Raw genomic sequence first — 15,604 nt, forward strand, 5'->3', positions numbered from 1 at the left:
AAATTTATTTTGTTCGACATTTGTTCCAATGTTTCAACATTGTATATTCCATGTAACGCATTATTATTATACCAGGGGGGTAGCTTCAGAATCATTTTCAAAATTTTATTTGGAATCCTAGTTCATAGAACATGGCTGGCATAAAAATTTGTTCGAAGATCAAAAGCTTACTCTTGAGACAAAGTTTTGATTTTCTGTCAATAAGTGGATACAGACATTTTCCATAATAGTTACGTTTGGCTTGAATGCCCTCAATGTGATTTTTGAAAGTTAAATTTATATCTAGCATGAGTTCTAGATACTTCATCTGACCAATTTATTGGGACCCCTCTCATCGTGACAACATGTCTACTTGAAGGTTTCAAACAAAGTGCTTTTGGTGTATGTGGGAATATTATTAGTTGAGTTTTGGAAGCATAAGGAGAAATCTTCCATTTTTGCATATACAAAGTCTTTTGCAATCTACTACAGATGACATGCAGGCTTCGTTCTTTGGCGGAGAGGCCTGTGTCATCCGCAAACAAAGATTTTTGATATCCCCGAGGTAACTTAGGTAAGTCAAATGTAAAATATTGTATAATATTGGCCCCAAAAAGCTACCATGAGGAATATCAGCTCTTACAGGAAGTTTTTAAGATTTTGAGTTCTGATAATTAACTTGAAGTGTACCATTTGACAGATAATTCTGGATTATTCTAAAAGTGTATGTTAGAAAATTAAATTTTTTGAATTTTAAAACCACTGTCGATTGATTTTTATATGTCTAAAAGAACAAGACCAATAGAATAGCCTTAAGATTTGTTAGAACGAATCAAATTTGTTACACGTAAAAGTTGATTTATATTCCATTCCTTGAAAGAAATTTTCAAACTGAGTTCTAGCCCATAGTGCCCTCCTCTTGGGATGGGAGTTCACAGAAGGTTGCATTTATGTCGTCGTGGCAGTCGCAGTTCAACAGACGACCAACGACCGTTTCGTGTGCTGTATCAAAGACCATTCACAATAAACGCATTCACACTGAAGGCACCGCAATGGCAATACATACATACATACAAGGGAATAACGACGGGCGGCGGCGGCAAAATGGGTGAACCGAAACTGGAACCGGCACCGGCATTTGACATCGACACTATGTTTGGTTAACCCATGGCCAAAGGCGTCTGGACGTGACAGATCATAGGCGGGATGGGCGTTGAGGGCGAAACGGGGAGGGGGTGATCATTTGTTTTCTTGGTCAGTCCAGTTGAAGACGGCTGAATTGAATGCATCAGCTCCATGCTGGTTTCGACTGTGACGAAGAAGAATGTGCAAATTGTTTGCACTTGGAATTCAATAATGGATTAACGTTTTGGCTGTTGTCGGTTCTATTGGAATACTCAGAGCGTGCCGCATCTCTCCATTTTCGGTTCTGACCACGCTCGCCAAATCGATACGCACTTGATCCGCCCAGCTAGCTCGCTGCGCTCCACGCCTTCTTGCGTCAACCGGATACGAAGCGAACACTATCTTTGCAGGGTTGCGGTCCGGCATTCTTGCTACATGCCCTGCCCATCGTATCCTTTCAGGTGTGGCCACCCTCTGGATACTGGATTCGCCGTAGAGTTGGGCGAGCTGATGATTCATCGTTCGCTGCCACTCACCGTTTTCCTGCAAACCGTCAAAGATCGTCCTAAGCACCCGACGTTCCAAGACTTCAAGTGCTTGCAAGTCTTTCTCGAGCATCGTCCACGTCTCATGTCCGTAGAGGACTACCGGCTTTATGAGCGTTTTATACATGGTACATTTGATGCGGGTGTGAATCTTTTTTGACCGCGGATTCTTGTGAAGGCCGTAGTAGGCCCGACTTCCACTGATGATGTGCCTCCGTATTTCACGACTAACGTTAGGCTGATACAAATATTAAATTTCTTTTATGTCCGAGACCACTTGGAAGGTACGAGGGGGGGATAAAAATAAATAAGGAACAAAAAAATAAAAATAAAAAAAAAAGTATTTTTTTCGAATTTTTATTTTTAACGATAATTGTTGAACTTTTTTCAAACGTTCTCTGGATCATTATTTTACTTGTTTTTTACTTTGAAAATTGAAAAAACCTTACTGATGTCAAAAAAATTATGAATCTTTTTTTTTCTCCCCTTCAAAATTTTCGGATTTTTGAAGGGGGGGTGACATAAAAGAAAATTAATATTTGTATCAGCCTTATTGTCAACCGCCAGCAAGGATCCAAGATAGACGAACTCGTCGACCGTATCCCCGTCTATCGTAACACTGCTCCCTAGGTGAGCCCTGTCGCACTCGGCCCCACCAGCTAGCATGTAGATACTTTGTCTTGGACACATTCCCCAACAGTCCAACTTTTGCTGCCTCACGTTTCAGGTGAGTGTACAGGTCAGCCACCTTTTCAAATGTTCGGCCGACAATGCCCATATCATCCGCGAAGCAACCAAATTGACTGGATCACGTAAAAATCGTACCCCGGCCCTCCGTATGACACCTTTTAGCGCAATATTGAACAACAGGCACGAGAGTCCATCACCTTGTCGTACTCCCCGGCGGGATCCAAACGAACTGGAATGTTCGCCTGAAACCTTCACACAATTGTGCACACCTTCCATCGTCGCTCTTATCAATTTTGTAAGCTTCCCGGGAAAATTGATCTCATCCATGATTTTCCATAGCTACGCGGTCGATACTATCGTATGCCACCTTGAAATCGATGAAAAGGTGATGCGTTGGGACCTGGTATTCACGGCATTTTTGGATGATTTGCCGTACAGTAAAGATCTGGTCCGTTGTCGATCGGCCGTCAACGAAGCCGGCTTGATAACTTCCCACAAATTCGTGTGAACAGATGACAGACGACGGAAGATGATCTGGGATAATACTTTGTAGGCCGTATTTAGAATGGTGATCGCTCGAAAGTTCTCACAATCTAACTTGTCGCCTTTCTTGTAGATGGGGCCGGCTATTGGCTGAATGCCGTTTGGCCGAATGCCGTTTGGCCGAACGCCATTTGGCCGAGCGGGTCGTTTGGCCGAATGCCGTTTGGCCGAATTACGAAAAAATCAAAATTCTTCAACGTTAAGGTATATAATAAAATTGAGATTATACTCCATTGCCCCGAATGCCATTTCCCCGAATGTCATCACCCGAAATTCCATTACCCTGAATGTACCATTACTATTTTCCCTGAATTTAAAATTATCTTGACATGATGGTATTGATGACATTTCCCCATGGCATAGGAATTCGGGGTAATGTCATTACCCCGAATTCCTATGCCATGGGGAAATGTCATTCGGAATGATGCGTCGTTCGGGGTTTTGGAATTCGGGGTAATGGCGTTCGAGTTAATGGCGTTCGGGGTAATGGGATTCAGCGTAATGGGGTAGAATCTAAAATTGAACCGGCTATTCAGGACGAAGTTGTGGACTCTAAGCTGATGGTTGATTCGTCTCTGGGTTATCAAAGGTATGCTAAGCTTTCAAGTATATATAATGACTTCGTCATAATTTTATCCTTCTTTTAAACGTAGGCTTTTCTTTCGAGTTTCTCTGCGAGTTTCATTCATATGTGCAATAATTTAGATTATATTTTCATTGTGAGTTTTACCTTCTTTCAATAAACGGCAGTTCTTTGTAGTTATATTGATAAAACGAATATTTGTATTACTTATGCTTAAATTTTCATAAGAGATTTTTCCTTCTTTTGATCGCTATTCTTTTAAGAGTGAAGTATTATTCATAGTTATTGGAATTAAAGCTTGTTCATAAAGAGTCTTCTTCAAAATATTTTTTTTATAGCACAACGGTTAACTAAGGTGACATGTCTTTCTCCTTCAAGATTTAAATTGCAACGTGTGAACTGAACTCTGTACCGTTGCTTGCGTAAAGCAGTAAAACGACTCAGTGAACACTTACGTCGAAGAAGCTCACTGGTTCTCCATTGTGAAAAAAGGAAACAAAGACATGTGGATGTTAGAACTATGAAATAATTTACTTAGTACTATTCGAGAGATTGAAGCAACCCGATCCAGCAGAATGACGATTAATTTGTGAACTGTTTTAGTTACTGTCAGAGGGCTACAAGACTACAAACGCGGTGCTAAACCTCTGCTGGCAGCTCCTACCCCTAGAAGAGAAGTTAATGATTGCTTACATTTTGGACCTTTTACTTTCAGAATTGACTGTTTCTAGAACTAACACTATAGAACTAATTATTTGTATATCAACGATGATTTATCTTTCTTTAAGAATAAGCAGAATAGTTTCTTTGAATTTCATTAGAAATGCATGCCAACTATAGTCCACTATTGTTTTAAATTTCGGCCAAACGGCATTCGGTCAAACAGCATTCGGCCAAATGGCATACGGAACAACAAATGAGCAGCTTCTCCGGGCCCATTTTCATGAGTTCAGCTCCGATACCATCTGTTGGGTTAACTTCAGACTACCAACTCCTAATAGCAGACGCAGAATTTGCTGACGTTAGCTTTAAGCTAAAAAGAAATATTTATTTACTATACTTGCTACAATTCATTGTTACGGTTTCAAATTGACTTACATTTTTGGTTAATCGATTAAATTTGGAAGGTGTGGGTCGCGGAGATTTCACGCTGAGATTTGCTGTGCCTAGAGAGTAAACTTTATAGATTTTCTACAAATCAACGATTAAGCCGTACTACTTACTATTAAGCAACAAACTATGTTTAAACAATTCAGCTTTTAGTAATAACGATTGGAAATCAAGAATTCAATAATCTGTGCACTCTTCGATCAGGATGACTAAGTAGTTTTCATTATCATTCAGTGACAACCCGATCAGCATGACATTCCTTACAGAACGTCACTGTCAGTAGATGAGTCGATGAACGGTGCGCTGCGATCGACAACGTTGCTGCGACGAGGGGTCCCGTCGGCACATACCCCCGCCCGTAAACCTTGGTCAGGCTCTGGAGCAGGGGGACCAGGTTTACACTTCTCGTCGACGTCCAAAACAGCCAGTTTCACGGCTGGTCTTCGCAGGATCCCCATCGAAGTTCGAACCAATGCCTGGCGAATTCGGCCATCTGTTCCAGGAAACACTTCTTCGATACGTCCTCTTATCCACTGGTTCCTAGCCGCACCGCCAACAATCAAGACCAAATCTCCAACTTCGAGGTCCTTCGTCGCTTGAAACCATTTACACCTACGGGTGATAACCGGGAGATATTCCTTTATCCACCTACGCCAAAACTCGTCGGTGATGAATCTGGCCAGCTTCCAGCTACTTCTTAAGGTTGATGAGTTGTCTATCGGTCCCGTAGGAAGGAATTTCGTACCGGACGAGTTGCCCAGCAAAAAGTGGTTTGGCGTAAGGGCTTCTTCGTTTGCCGACTTTAGCGGAATGTACGTAAGAGGCCTTGAATTTACCATGGCCTCAGCCTCTAATAAGACCGTTTCTAGGGTCTCATCGTTCGGTTTTCGGGATTCGTCCAATACAGTACTGATTGTCTGTTTGACTGAACGGACGAGCCGCTCCCAAGCTCCACCCATGTGAGGCGATGCAGGTGGAATGAACTTCCACGCTGTTTGTGCGGTGGTGAATTTTTGAGATAGTGCTTGATTTGTTGCTTTCATTTCATTATTGGTACCTTGAAAGGTTGTTGCATTATCGGTCCAAAACTCCGTGGGAACACCACGCCGGGATACAAATCGCTGTACGGCCATAATGCACGATTCTGTGCTCAGCGAATGTACTACCTCCAAATGGATAGCCCTGATGGTGAGGCAGGTAAAGAGGGCCACCCATCGCTTGACATGGCTTCTACCAACCTTAACAAGTACTGGCCCGAAGTAGTCCAAACCAGTAAATGTAAATGGACGAATGAAAGCTTTTAAGCGCATTTCCGGGAGCGGAGCCATAGCGGGTGGTTTTGGTAAAGCCTTTGTAATACGGCAAAAAGCACATTTGTTAGCTACTTTGTCCAAAAGTCGTCTTAGCGTTGGTATGTCAAACCGTTGGCGAATTTCGTTGAAGATGGTCTCTCTGTTGGCGTGGTGGTAACGGCGATGGAACCAGTCTACAATATAAAAGGTGATTAAATGATCCTTTGGAAGTGTCGTGCCGCTTACTTGCCATCGTCAAAAAAAGCGGAATGTAATTTTTGAAAGGAAACTGAATTTACTCGGATGATTTAATGGCAAATCAGACGATACTTTAAACGCGTCCAAACGTCTCAACTTTCGCTAACAGAATGAAATGCGATCGTCGTTTTAACAACCGCGACACCAGCGTCTTTCCGTCCGAGAGCGAGATCGTGTTTCACTCTCTCACATTAGAGTGTTTGAATCCCCTCTCGTTTTTGCCCGAGCCATACCACCCTTTACTTTTCATCTCGATTGTACCTTCCACGACGGCGACCCCCAGCGTCTTCCGTGAGATCGGGTTTTACTCTCACGTTAGAGCGGTTGATACTGAAACCCGCTCGCTTTCCGCCCGACTCCACGAGACCCGATATTCCCGATCCACCTCTCGCGTTTGCTCTGCCCAGATGAACATTTGTTGTTCGTCCCGACGGTACAACGCCCGCTACCCCCAGCGTCTATCCATCCGAGAGCACCCTGCTCGTGTTTTACTCTCTTTGGGCGCTGCCATAGTAAACGCGTCGAGCGATGCGTGCGCGTGTGCGAGCCCGCAAAGCAGAATATCAACAACAGGAAATCCTTTGATCGCATCGCGTTCGCGGACGCGGACGCGTTACTATGGCCGCACCGTTTCTCTCTCTCTCTCTCTCTCTCTCTCTCTCTCTCTCTCTCTCTCTCTCTCTCTCTCTCACGTTAGAGCGGTTTATACTGAAGCACGCTCGCTTCCAGCTCGACTCTACGAGGCGAGATCCGATCTTGTTTGCTTGCCGAATCACATCTCTCGTTTGCTCCGCTCACGCGAACATGAACTTTTCGCCCCGAATGTACCTCCACAGAAAGATTCGGGCCGAAGGTTGATTCACTCGGGCTGTTGTCTGACATGTCGAGAAGCGCGCCGGGCTTGAATTCATCATAGCTCCAGGCAAACCCGAACAACTACTCTCCCTCTCACTTACATTGAAATGCATCGTTTCTACGATCGTTCTCGGCTGTCGCCTACCACTGGCGGATATTCCGACGAATCGAACTAGAGCCTTATGGGTTTTATTCTCTCATTTTTAACTTCAACAGGTATTTCCGGTCGTGGTATAGTTGATGCATACTAAAGCCACCACACTGAAAATTAGTTGATCTTTTAATTTTTCATTATGTCGTTTTTATCTACTACAGGAAGAATAACAGGGAACTTAGCTTCGGCCGGTGCGTGAGGTGCAGCACCGATTCTGCCGCGACTTCGTAGAACTCCTCTTTCATCGAGGAAAGGCCACTTTGTGTAGATAGCACTGGACTTATGTACGACGCTGTGACGTTGTTCAGGTGGCCCCTTAGATTTGGTAAGAACAGCCACTTCGTCTGGAAACGCTTCACCCTGAGCACTTTTCCACAGCACTTCTTCGGCGCACCGAAGTTCATTGCTAGTGAGGATACCAAGCTCTAACTGTTCACCCTTTTTCTTTCGTAGCATGTTTTCTACAAAACGTAACACATAGGCGGTTACACGATGTATTTTAATCCAGCTGTTGAATCGAGTGAAGTCCAGAATAGGAGTAAAGTGTGAGAAGTGACATCGAACGGGTCTCAACTCTACTTCTGTTGAATCGATCTTTTGCTGTTTTGGCCAATTCTCCTCGGATCCACGTAGGAAGCTCGGCCCTTGAAACCACGTGCTATCCATATTAAGCTGAGGACCGTTGCCCCACTTCGTCGCCAGGTCTGCGACGTTTAGCTTGGATGGAATCCACCTCCACTCGCTTGGTTCTGTTGAAGATAGAATTTCGCCCACACGAACGGCAACGAATTTGTGATATCGCCTGTGATCTTGAGAACGAATCCATCCGGTTCCAGAGTCACTCCAACAGAAACGACGACTTATCGGGAAGGTGTGTTGACTATGGATAGCTTCCTGCAGACGAATTCCAAGAACAGCTGCTTTCAACTCCAGTCTTGGAATTGAAAGTGTCTTAAGGGGGGCTACCTTGACCTTCGCTCCTACAAGAGACACCTGTACGCCCTCCTCTGATTCCAAACGGAAATAAACTACGCCGGCATATGCTGCTTCGCTGGCATCGACGAATAGATGAAGCTGAAGTGTGTCGAGGTTCTTAGGGAATGGAGACCGGAAGTAACATCTTGGTATGAAAAGTTGGTTCAGTTGATGGAAAAGGCCAGACCATTGTCGCCATCTTTCGTTTAAGTCTACCGGTATCTTTTGGTCCCATTCAGTTCCCTTTACCCAAATGTCTTATAGGATAGCTTTGCCATGCACGAGGAAAAAGGCAATAAAGCCGAGTGGATCAAAGAAGCTCATGATCACCCGTGCAATCTCTCGCTTGGTGGGAATGTGTCCTTCGTTCAGGATGTATTGGAGATCGTCTCTGAATCCAAAGGCATACATGAACAGATCCTCAAATGGCATCCACTTCATACCTAGTACCGATTCTGATTTTCCTCCACGCTCCAGATCAAGGGTTTTGGAAGCTTGTTCACTATATTCTCCAATTTTTTGCAGAACCTCCACTTCATTGGCTAGGAAACGTCGCAGAGTAAAGCCACCCTTAGAGTGAACCAGTTTGACTTCGTTCACCACTGTAACAGCCTCGGTAACCGACTCGAAACTATCTAAATAGTCGTCTACGTAGTGGTGATACTTGATAGCTACAGCAGCTCGCGGATACTCGCTTGCAAACTCGTTGGCGTTGAGATTTTTGATGAACTGTGCCGATGCAGGAGAGCTAGTAGAGCCGAATGTCGCAACATCCATTACGTACACTTGTGGCGGATCCGATGAGCGCTCGCGAAAGAGAAACCGTTGCGACTGGCAATCTGGAGCTCGAATTCGAATCTGGTGAAACATCTCCATTATATCTCCACAGACGGCCACCGGATATTGACGGAACTTGTAGAGAACTCTTGGAAGTGGAGAGAGAAGATCGGGTCCTTTCAACAACCTTGAATTTTACGAAGTGTTTCCCACCTTGGCTGCTGCGTCCCAGATCAATCGTATTTTTCCAGGCTTTCGAGGATTGATAACAACGCCGAGGGGAAGGTACCATACCCGATCGACATTGACGGACGTCAATTCAGCCAAGTTGGCCTTGTGTGCGTATCCCTTACGTTCATATTCCAAAATCTGCTCATGAACTCTCTCTTTCAAGTCCGGTTCTCTTTCCAGCCTTCGCTCCAGCCCTTCGAGACGACGCAAAGCCATTGGGTAGCTGTCAGGAAACAGGGGGTTGTCGTTTTTCCAAAGAAGTCCTGTTTCATAACCGGGTCCATGTGAAACACGTCGTGTTGTGCTGGTCAGCAGCTCTCTAGCACGCTTTTCGTCACTGGATTCAGGAGCCTCGCGTAAGCCCGAAATTCCAGCACACTCTAGGGTGAAAAAATCACGCAACTGTTCGTTCAGCTCTCGATCAGGGTCACAAACTGCAGCTACGTGTAGATTGACGATCGCCTTCTGGGACGATTGACCAGGAATGCATCCGTAAATGCTCCATCCCAGTCGACATTTTGCGCCTATCGGTTCTGATGGCCTTCCTTCCCGCAGCTTCAGTGGAACGCACAATTTCAGGTTATCGAGCCCTATCAGAAGTTTGGGTTGAACTAGTTCGTAGTCTTGTAGTGGAAGACCACGTAGATGAGGGAAGCGTTGTGCCAGAACTCCATACTGCAGGGTTTGTGACGGCAGTACCAGCCGACTAACGGTACGGGCGTCAACCAGTTTATATTGAGTGTCACAGTCCTTGCCAGCAATGTTAACCTGTACACGTTGAGATTTCGATTCGACTCGCTTGACGTTACCGGTCCACTGGAGTGTAAGTGGTTCCGGCTGTCCAACAACTCCTAGTTGCGATGCCACAGATTCTTCCAACAGGGTGTACGACGAACCCTCATCGATGAAGGCAAAAATAGTTTGAAAGTTGTTGCTACTTGAAAGGACGACGGGCACGATGCGAAAGAGTGGCCACTTGAGACCACCGGCAGATACATGGCTAGCTGAAACGCCGACGTTTTCTGGGGAATTGTTTGAAGTATGCAGGAGTGTATGATGTCTCTGACGACAGCCATCGATTCCACAGCCGTTCCACGATCGACATGGCCATTTTCCGTGGTTATTGAGACATGTGCGGCACAATCCCTTTTGGTGAACTAATTCCCAGCGCTCATCCATGTTCGCGCCTTTAAACTGATGGCATTCTGCCACTCGATGACCAACGCGACCACATGCCATACAGGGTTTACCCGCCTTTGTATTGAGCGAAGTCCCGACCGCCACAGGGGCCGGTTGTTCCTCGGAGTGCGTATGAACTACGCCAAAACCACTAGTTTTCCGTTTTTCGATCCTCTGTGATATAGTCAATTCAGGAAACTCAAAAGATACCTCGCTTGCAGCGTCTACGAGTCCAGACATGAATTCTCCAAAGGATTCGAGAGTTGCTGGTTGATTCTTATTTTTGTAAATGGCCCAGTCTAGTCGCATCGATCCTGGTAGTTTTTCTACCAGCTCCTGCATTAAAGCTGGATTCGACAAATGGTTGTGCTGACTTGCTGCCTTAAGGTGGTCCACTAGGTTTTGTACGGAGAGGCCGAAATGAATCAATGTTTCCAACCGGTCGTGCTTGGGGGCCGGAACCTGATGGATTTTATTCATCAACGATCGAATAATGAGCTCCGGTCTTCCGTAGAGCGTGCGAAGCGTCTTAATAACGTGGGGTACACTTGCGGGAAGAAGCAGGCGGCTTCTTACCGATTCCAATGCTTGGCCCTTCAAGCACCGTTGGAGGCGTACTAGATTTTCCGCATCCGAATACCCGCATGTGGCCGTTGATTGCTCGAAATTGCTAATGAAAACTGGCCACTCCTCTGGGTTTCCGCTGAATGTCGGCAGATCTTTCCCCAGCACGTGTCGTGCTGCAATCTGCACTTGTGTGAGATGATGGTTGAATGGAGAAACGTCTTGAGTTCGAGAATCAATATTTTGAGCTCGTTTTAGCTTTGGTGTGTCCATAAGTTCCGTGGCGTTCGGATGGATCACTGCCGGTATATTAGAAACGACTCCGAGGTTTGAGTCGACGGATTGATTGTCATCGCATGCCTTGTCTGGAATACCTTCCGACCCTTCAGTTCTCGCTTGAGAATCTAGCCAATCTCCCACTCTCTGGCCAACATCTGGAATTGAACCACCTCTGCTCATTTCTGCTTGCTGCCGGATGATTTGCTGCCGCTTTTCCAAGGACTCTCTTCGTATCTGCTGCTGTTTTCTTTTCAACGCCAACTCGTCCTGAAGCTTTCGCTCACGTATATTACGCTCCTCTTCCGCGAGTTTTCTTTTTTCTTCTAGTTGACGTTCTTCTTCTTTCAGTTGCCGCTGCTTCATCTCATCCTGTTCAAGAAGCTCCTGTTCTTTCAACCGTAGCCCTTCTTCGACTAGCTTCAACTGCTCTTCTAAGAGAGCCACACGCATACTGGAGGTAGTACTTTTCGGTGGGTCGGGTACCTTTTTCCCCCTCTTTGATCCTGCCCTTGACGCTGCTTTCGATCCTTTCGACAGACGTGTCCCATCCATCGGAAGTTGGGGAATCAGATTTTCGTCGTGCTGTCTCACCTGCTCATCTACGCCGGCACATCCGAAGTGTTCCCAGAGCTTACATATGCTGCACTGGACCATCTCTTCCTCGGCATGATCGGGGCGGTCGCATGATTGGCAATTACGAGGAGTATGAGATCGCGGGGAGGGAGTGCGATCTACCATCTTACCTTCCATAACCACAACAAAAATCTTAAAGAATGTTGGGTTAACTTCGGCCTACCAACTCCTAATAGCAGACGCAGAATTTGCTGACGTTAGCTTTAAGCTAAAAAGAAATATTTATTTACTATACTTGCTACAATTCATTGTTACGGTTTCAAATTGACTTACATTTTTGGTTAATCGATTAAATTTGGAAGGTGTGGGTCGCGGAGATTTCACGCTGAGATTTGCTGTGCCTAGAGAGTAAACTTTATAGATTTTCTACAAATCAACGATTAAGCCGTACTACTTACTATTAAGCAACAAACTATGTTTAAACAATTCAGCTTTTAGTAATAAGGATTGGAAATCAAGAATTCAATAATCTGTGCACTCTTCGATCAGGATGACAAAGTAGTTTTCATTATCATTCAGTGACAACCCGATCAGCATGACATTCCTTACAGAACGTCACTGTCAGTAGATGAGTCGATGAACGGTGCGCTGCGATCGACAGCGTTGCTGCGACGAGGGGTCCCGTCGGCACACCATCCTTTCCAGCAGTTTTATTGTTCTTGAGCTGGTGAATGGCATCCTCAACCTCTTTCAAGGTGGGGGCTGGATGGTTTCCAAAGCCCGCAGTACTGACGAAGGCATTTCCTCCGTTGTTCCGTCCTTCATTGCCTGGGCTCTCAGCGCCATTCAGGTGTTTGTCGAAGTGCTGCTTCCACCTTCCACCAAACATCTGATTGACAAATGTAACATCAATCAATATAAAAAAAAATATTAAAATGCATTTGAAGTTAATATGGAAATAACTTTTGAATTACTTGAATTACTTTTCTGAAAATTTTACTCCGGGATGACGAGCTGTCGTTATGTAGATCAGATGTCATTTCGTTCCCATTGAAATTGATATTGATGCGTTATAAATATACTTGGATACATGATCTCTTCCAAGTAAGCTACAAACAATTTTAACTTTCGCGTAGCAAACCTGGTCAATTGAGTATTTATTATGATGCGATATAACAAGTGATGCTTACTGTGTAAGTTGGAATTTTGAGCGTAATAATAGGGTGAGTGAAAAGAGTTTGTTCTGTAATGAAAAGCAGTTATTTTTAGTTCAGAGCAAACTTCTTTTCCAAGAATTTCTGACAACCAGGTAAAACGATGGACAATTCAATTTAAGCATACACAGTACCAAAAAATAATGTGATTTACGTCTTTTGGGATGCACATAAAAGAAGCGAGCCGAATGACGTAAATTAGTGTCCAATTTCAAATACGTTAGTGTCTGATTCTGGAATTGTCAATCACAGTTGCATTGTTTTCGTGTCGTTCAACATGTAAAATTACATTTTTTGTTCAATACATCTTCAAGGACACGTTTTTGTGTCGGTTTATAATTTACATCATGTGTCATTCAGTCATAACCAGAATTACGTCTAGAGTAATTTTCATTATTTTTAAGAGTGTAGAAACTGAAACTTTTCTGACTGACGAATATAACCAATCATGAACCTCTTAATTTTAATTTCATTCTAAAGTACTTTGAGCACAATTTCATCGCAATGGAATGTCGGCCACGACACGGCATAACGTCACATAGCCTCCACCACAGCTGAGGTCGTATAAAAGTTCATTTATCATGTCACCAACGCCACTGCAGCGACAACGACAACGATGGCGGCTGTACGACATAGTCCCTTTAGACTGCATACACCAGCCCCCACCGAGAGCGGGAACTTCTCGGCCGATCCTTCCCGCGGTCGAACCCTCGTCTTCCTGACGTCCGCTGCAAGCGCCCATGAAAACAATTATTTGTGTTTGTTTCCGGTATTTAAACACGCCGGGGCACTTCTGCCCCACACAGACAGACGAGAGAGAGAGAGAGAGAGAGAGAGAGAGAGAGAGAGAGAGAGAGAGACAGAGAGAGAGAAAAAAAGACACCCTCCTGCGGACAACACGAACAAAATTCTCGCCCGAATAAATGCCAGGTTTTACGTTTGGGCCGGTTGGTGACATTCCGGCACTTTTGTTGAATGCGCACATTCTACAGATGATGAAGGACGACCCCGCGTTTCTTGTTACGGGCCCTCGCCAACACCGATGCACAGATGAGTAACAAGAGCAAATGCATGTCCAAAATTTTAAATTCGGAAATTGGAAATATCTCGTAGTACATAGATGTTTTTTTTTTTTTTTGTTTATAAGTGGATAACAAAATTCCATGTATTCATTACATTTTGCTTGAATGACTTCAATTTTATTCTAGAAAATACATTTTTCATCAACAATTAGCAATAGATACCTAGATATCTAAATACTAAACTTCATCTGGCCAATTTATTAGAATCCCTCTCATCTTGACAACATGTCTATTTGAAGGTTTCAAATAAGAAGCTTTTGGTTTATGTGGGAATATTATAAGTTGAGTTTTGGAAGCATTAGGAAAAATCTTCCAATTATTGCAAGAATGATGAAAACTTATCTAAGCCTTTTTGCCATCTACTACAGATGGCAAGCAGGCTTCGTCCTTTGGCGGAGAAGCCTGTGTCATCCGCGAACAAAGATTTTTGAAATCCCTGAGGTAACTCAGGTAAGTCAGATGTGAAAATATTGTATAATATTGCTCCCAAAATGCTGTCTTGTGGAGCGGCTAGGGTATGAGAAGAACGCTAAGGACAGAAAATAATGTCGACGATTGACCCACATTACTCCTGTGTGTGCGCCGTTTTAGGCTAGGTCCGGTGGGATCCAATGGAGCCATCCGTCGCTGGCAGCAAACAGCCGAAACATATTTTCGAGGGTTCCGTCCGATTTCCGTGTTTTTCGCTGACAAAGGCAGAGATGCGACGACGGGACGATCGGAACGAGGGAGGGTTTTTTCGGAGGAGGTCTCTTGGGATTCGCGGGTCGCCCTGTTTTTGAAAGCATGGCTCTCGTTCTGGGAGTTGGGGTGCTTTGACTAAATTGTGGAAGGGTAATTTATAACCTTGCTGCAGTGCAGTTTCAACAGTGTAATGACAGAAAGTGAAATTATTACCAAGTGTGTCACCAAAAGATAGCTGACGAAGTGCATTTCAAAAGCGAAAGACAAATGGTTCGAAATGGAATTTTAGAAACGATGGGAGAATAGTTTGAATGTTGCTACAGCGAAACTTTTAGGAACTACACTCCCGTACAAAATTTTTGGTTCACTCTCAAAAAAACATGCCAAAGTGTTTTGTCCATATCTCTGTGATAACACGTCCAATTGAAGCTCTCCATGGCGCATTCGAAAGGCAATGAGTTATTCTCACTTCGTAGGTATTTTTTCAAAAACGTCGTTTGAAATTAGTATACTAAATTTTTACTCAAAGTTGTGACATTTTTCCAAAAAAAACAACACGCGAAAAAATGTGTCTGAATTCCATGGGGAATCCATGGACGATACTAAGAATTTCAAGGTTATACTGGATGAAACTTGTAATTAAAAGGTACATCATATCGTTGATTGTTAAATTGATACAAAAAAATTGCTTAAAAAACATGTTTGAGTGAGAAGTATTTTGTGTAGAACAAATCTTTAAATTAACAATCATTAACAAAACAAGTTACGCAAAATGAGTTTACCTAAAAGAACGCTATGAAAAACTAAACATTGATGGCAATCTTTGACAATAAAATCAATGAACGCTACATAAATATAATTAAGCCCATTTTTCACCAAACCCATGTGTTCTGAAATCACCTATGAGTTTTC

General features: G+C 44.0%; 1 protein-coding gene across 6 annotated transcripts in view; it reads left to right on the forward strand.

Annotated features, from left to right (window-relative positions):
- The window catches only part of LOC5576331 (nephrin), a 1,001,823-nt gene that overhangs the window by 643,784 nt on the left and 342,435 nt on the right, over positions 1 to 15,604 (forward strand). The gene's annotated exons all lie outside the window — the stretch shown is intronic.

The sequence above is a fragment of the Aedes aegypti genome, chromosome 3 (assembly GCF_002204515.2).
Source record: "Aedes aegypti strain LVP_AGWG chromosome 3, AaegL5.0 Primary Assembly, whole genome shotgun sequence".
Classification (NCBI taxonomy): domain Eukaryota; kingdom Metazoa; phylum Arthropoda; class Insecta; order Diptera; family Culicidae; genus Aedes; species Aedes aegypti.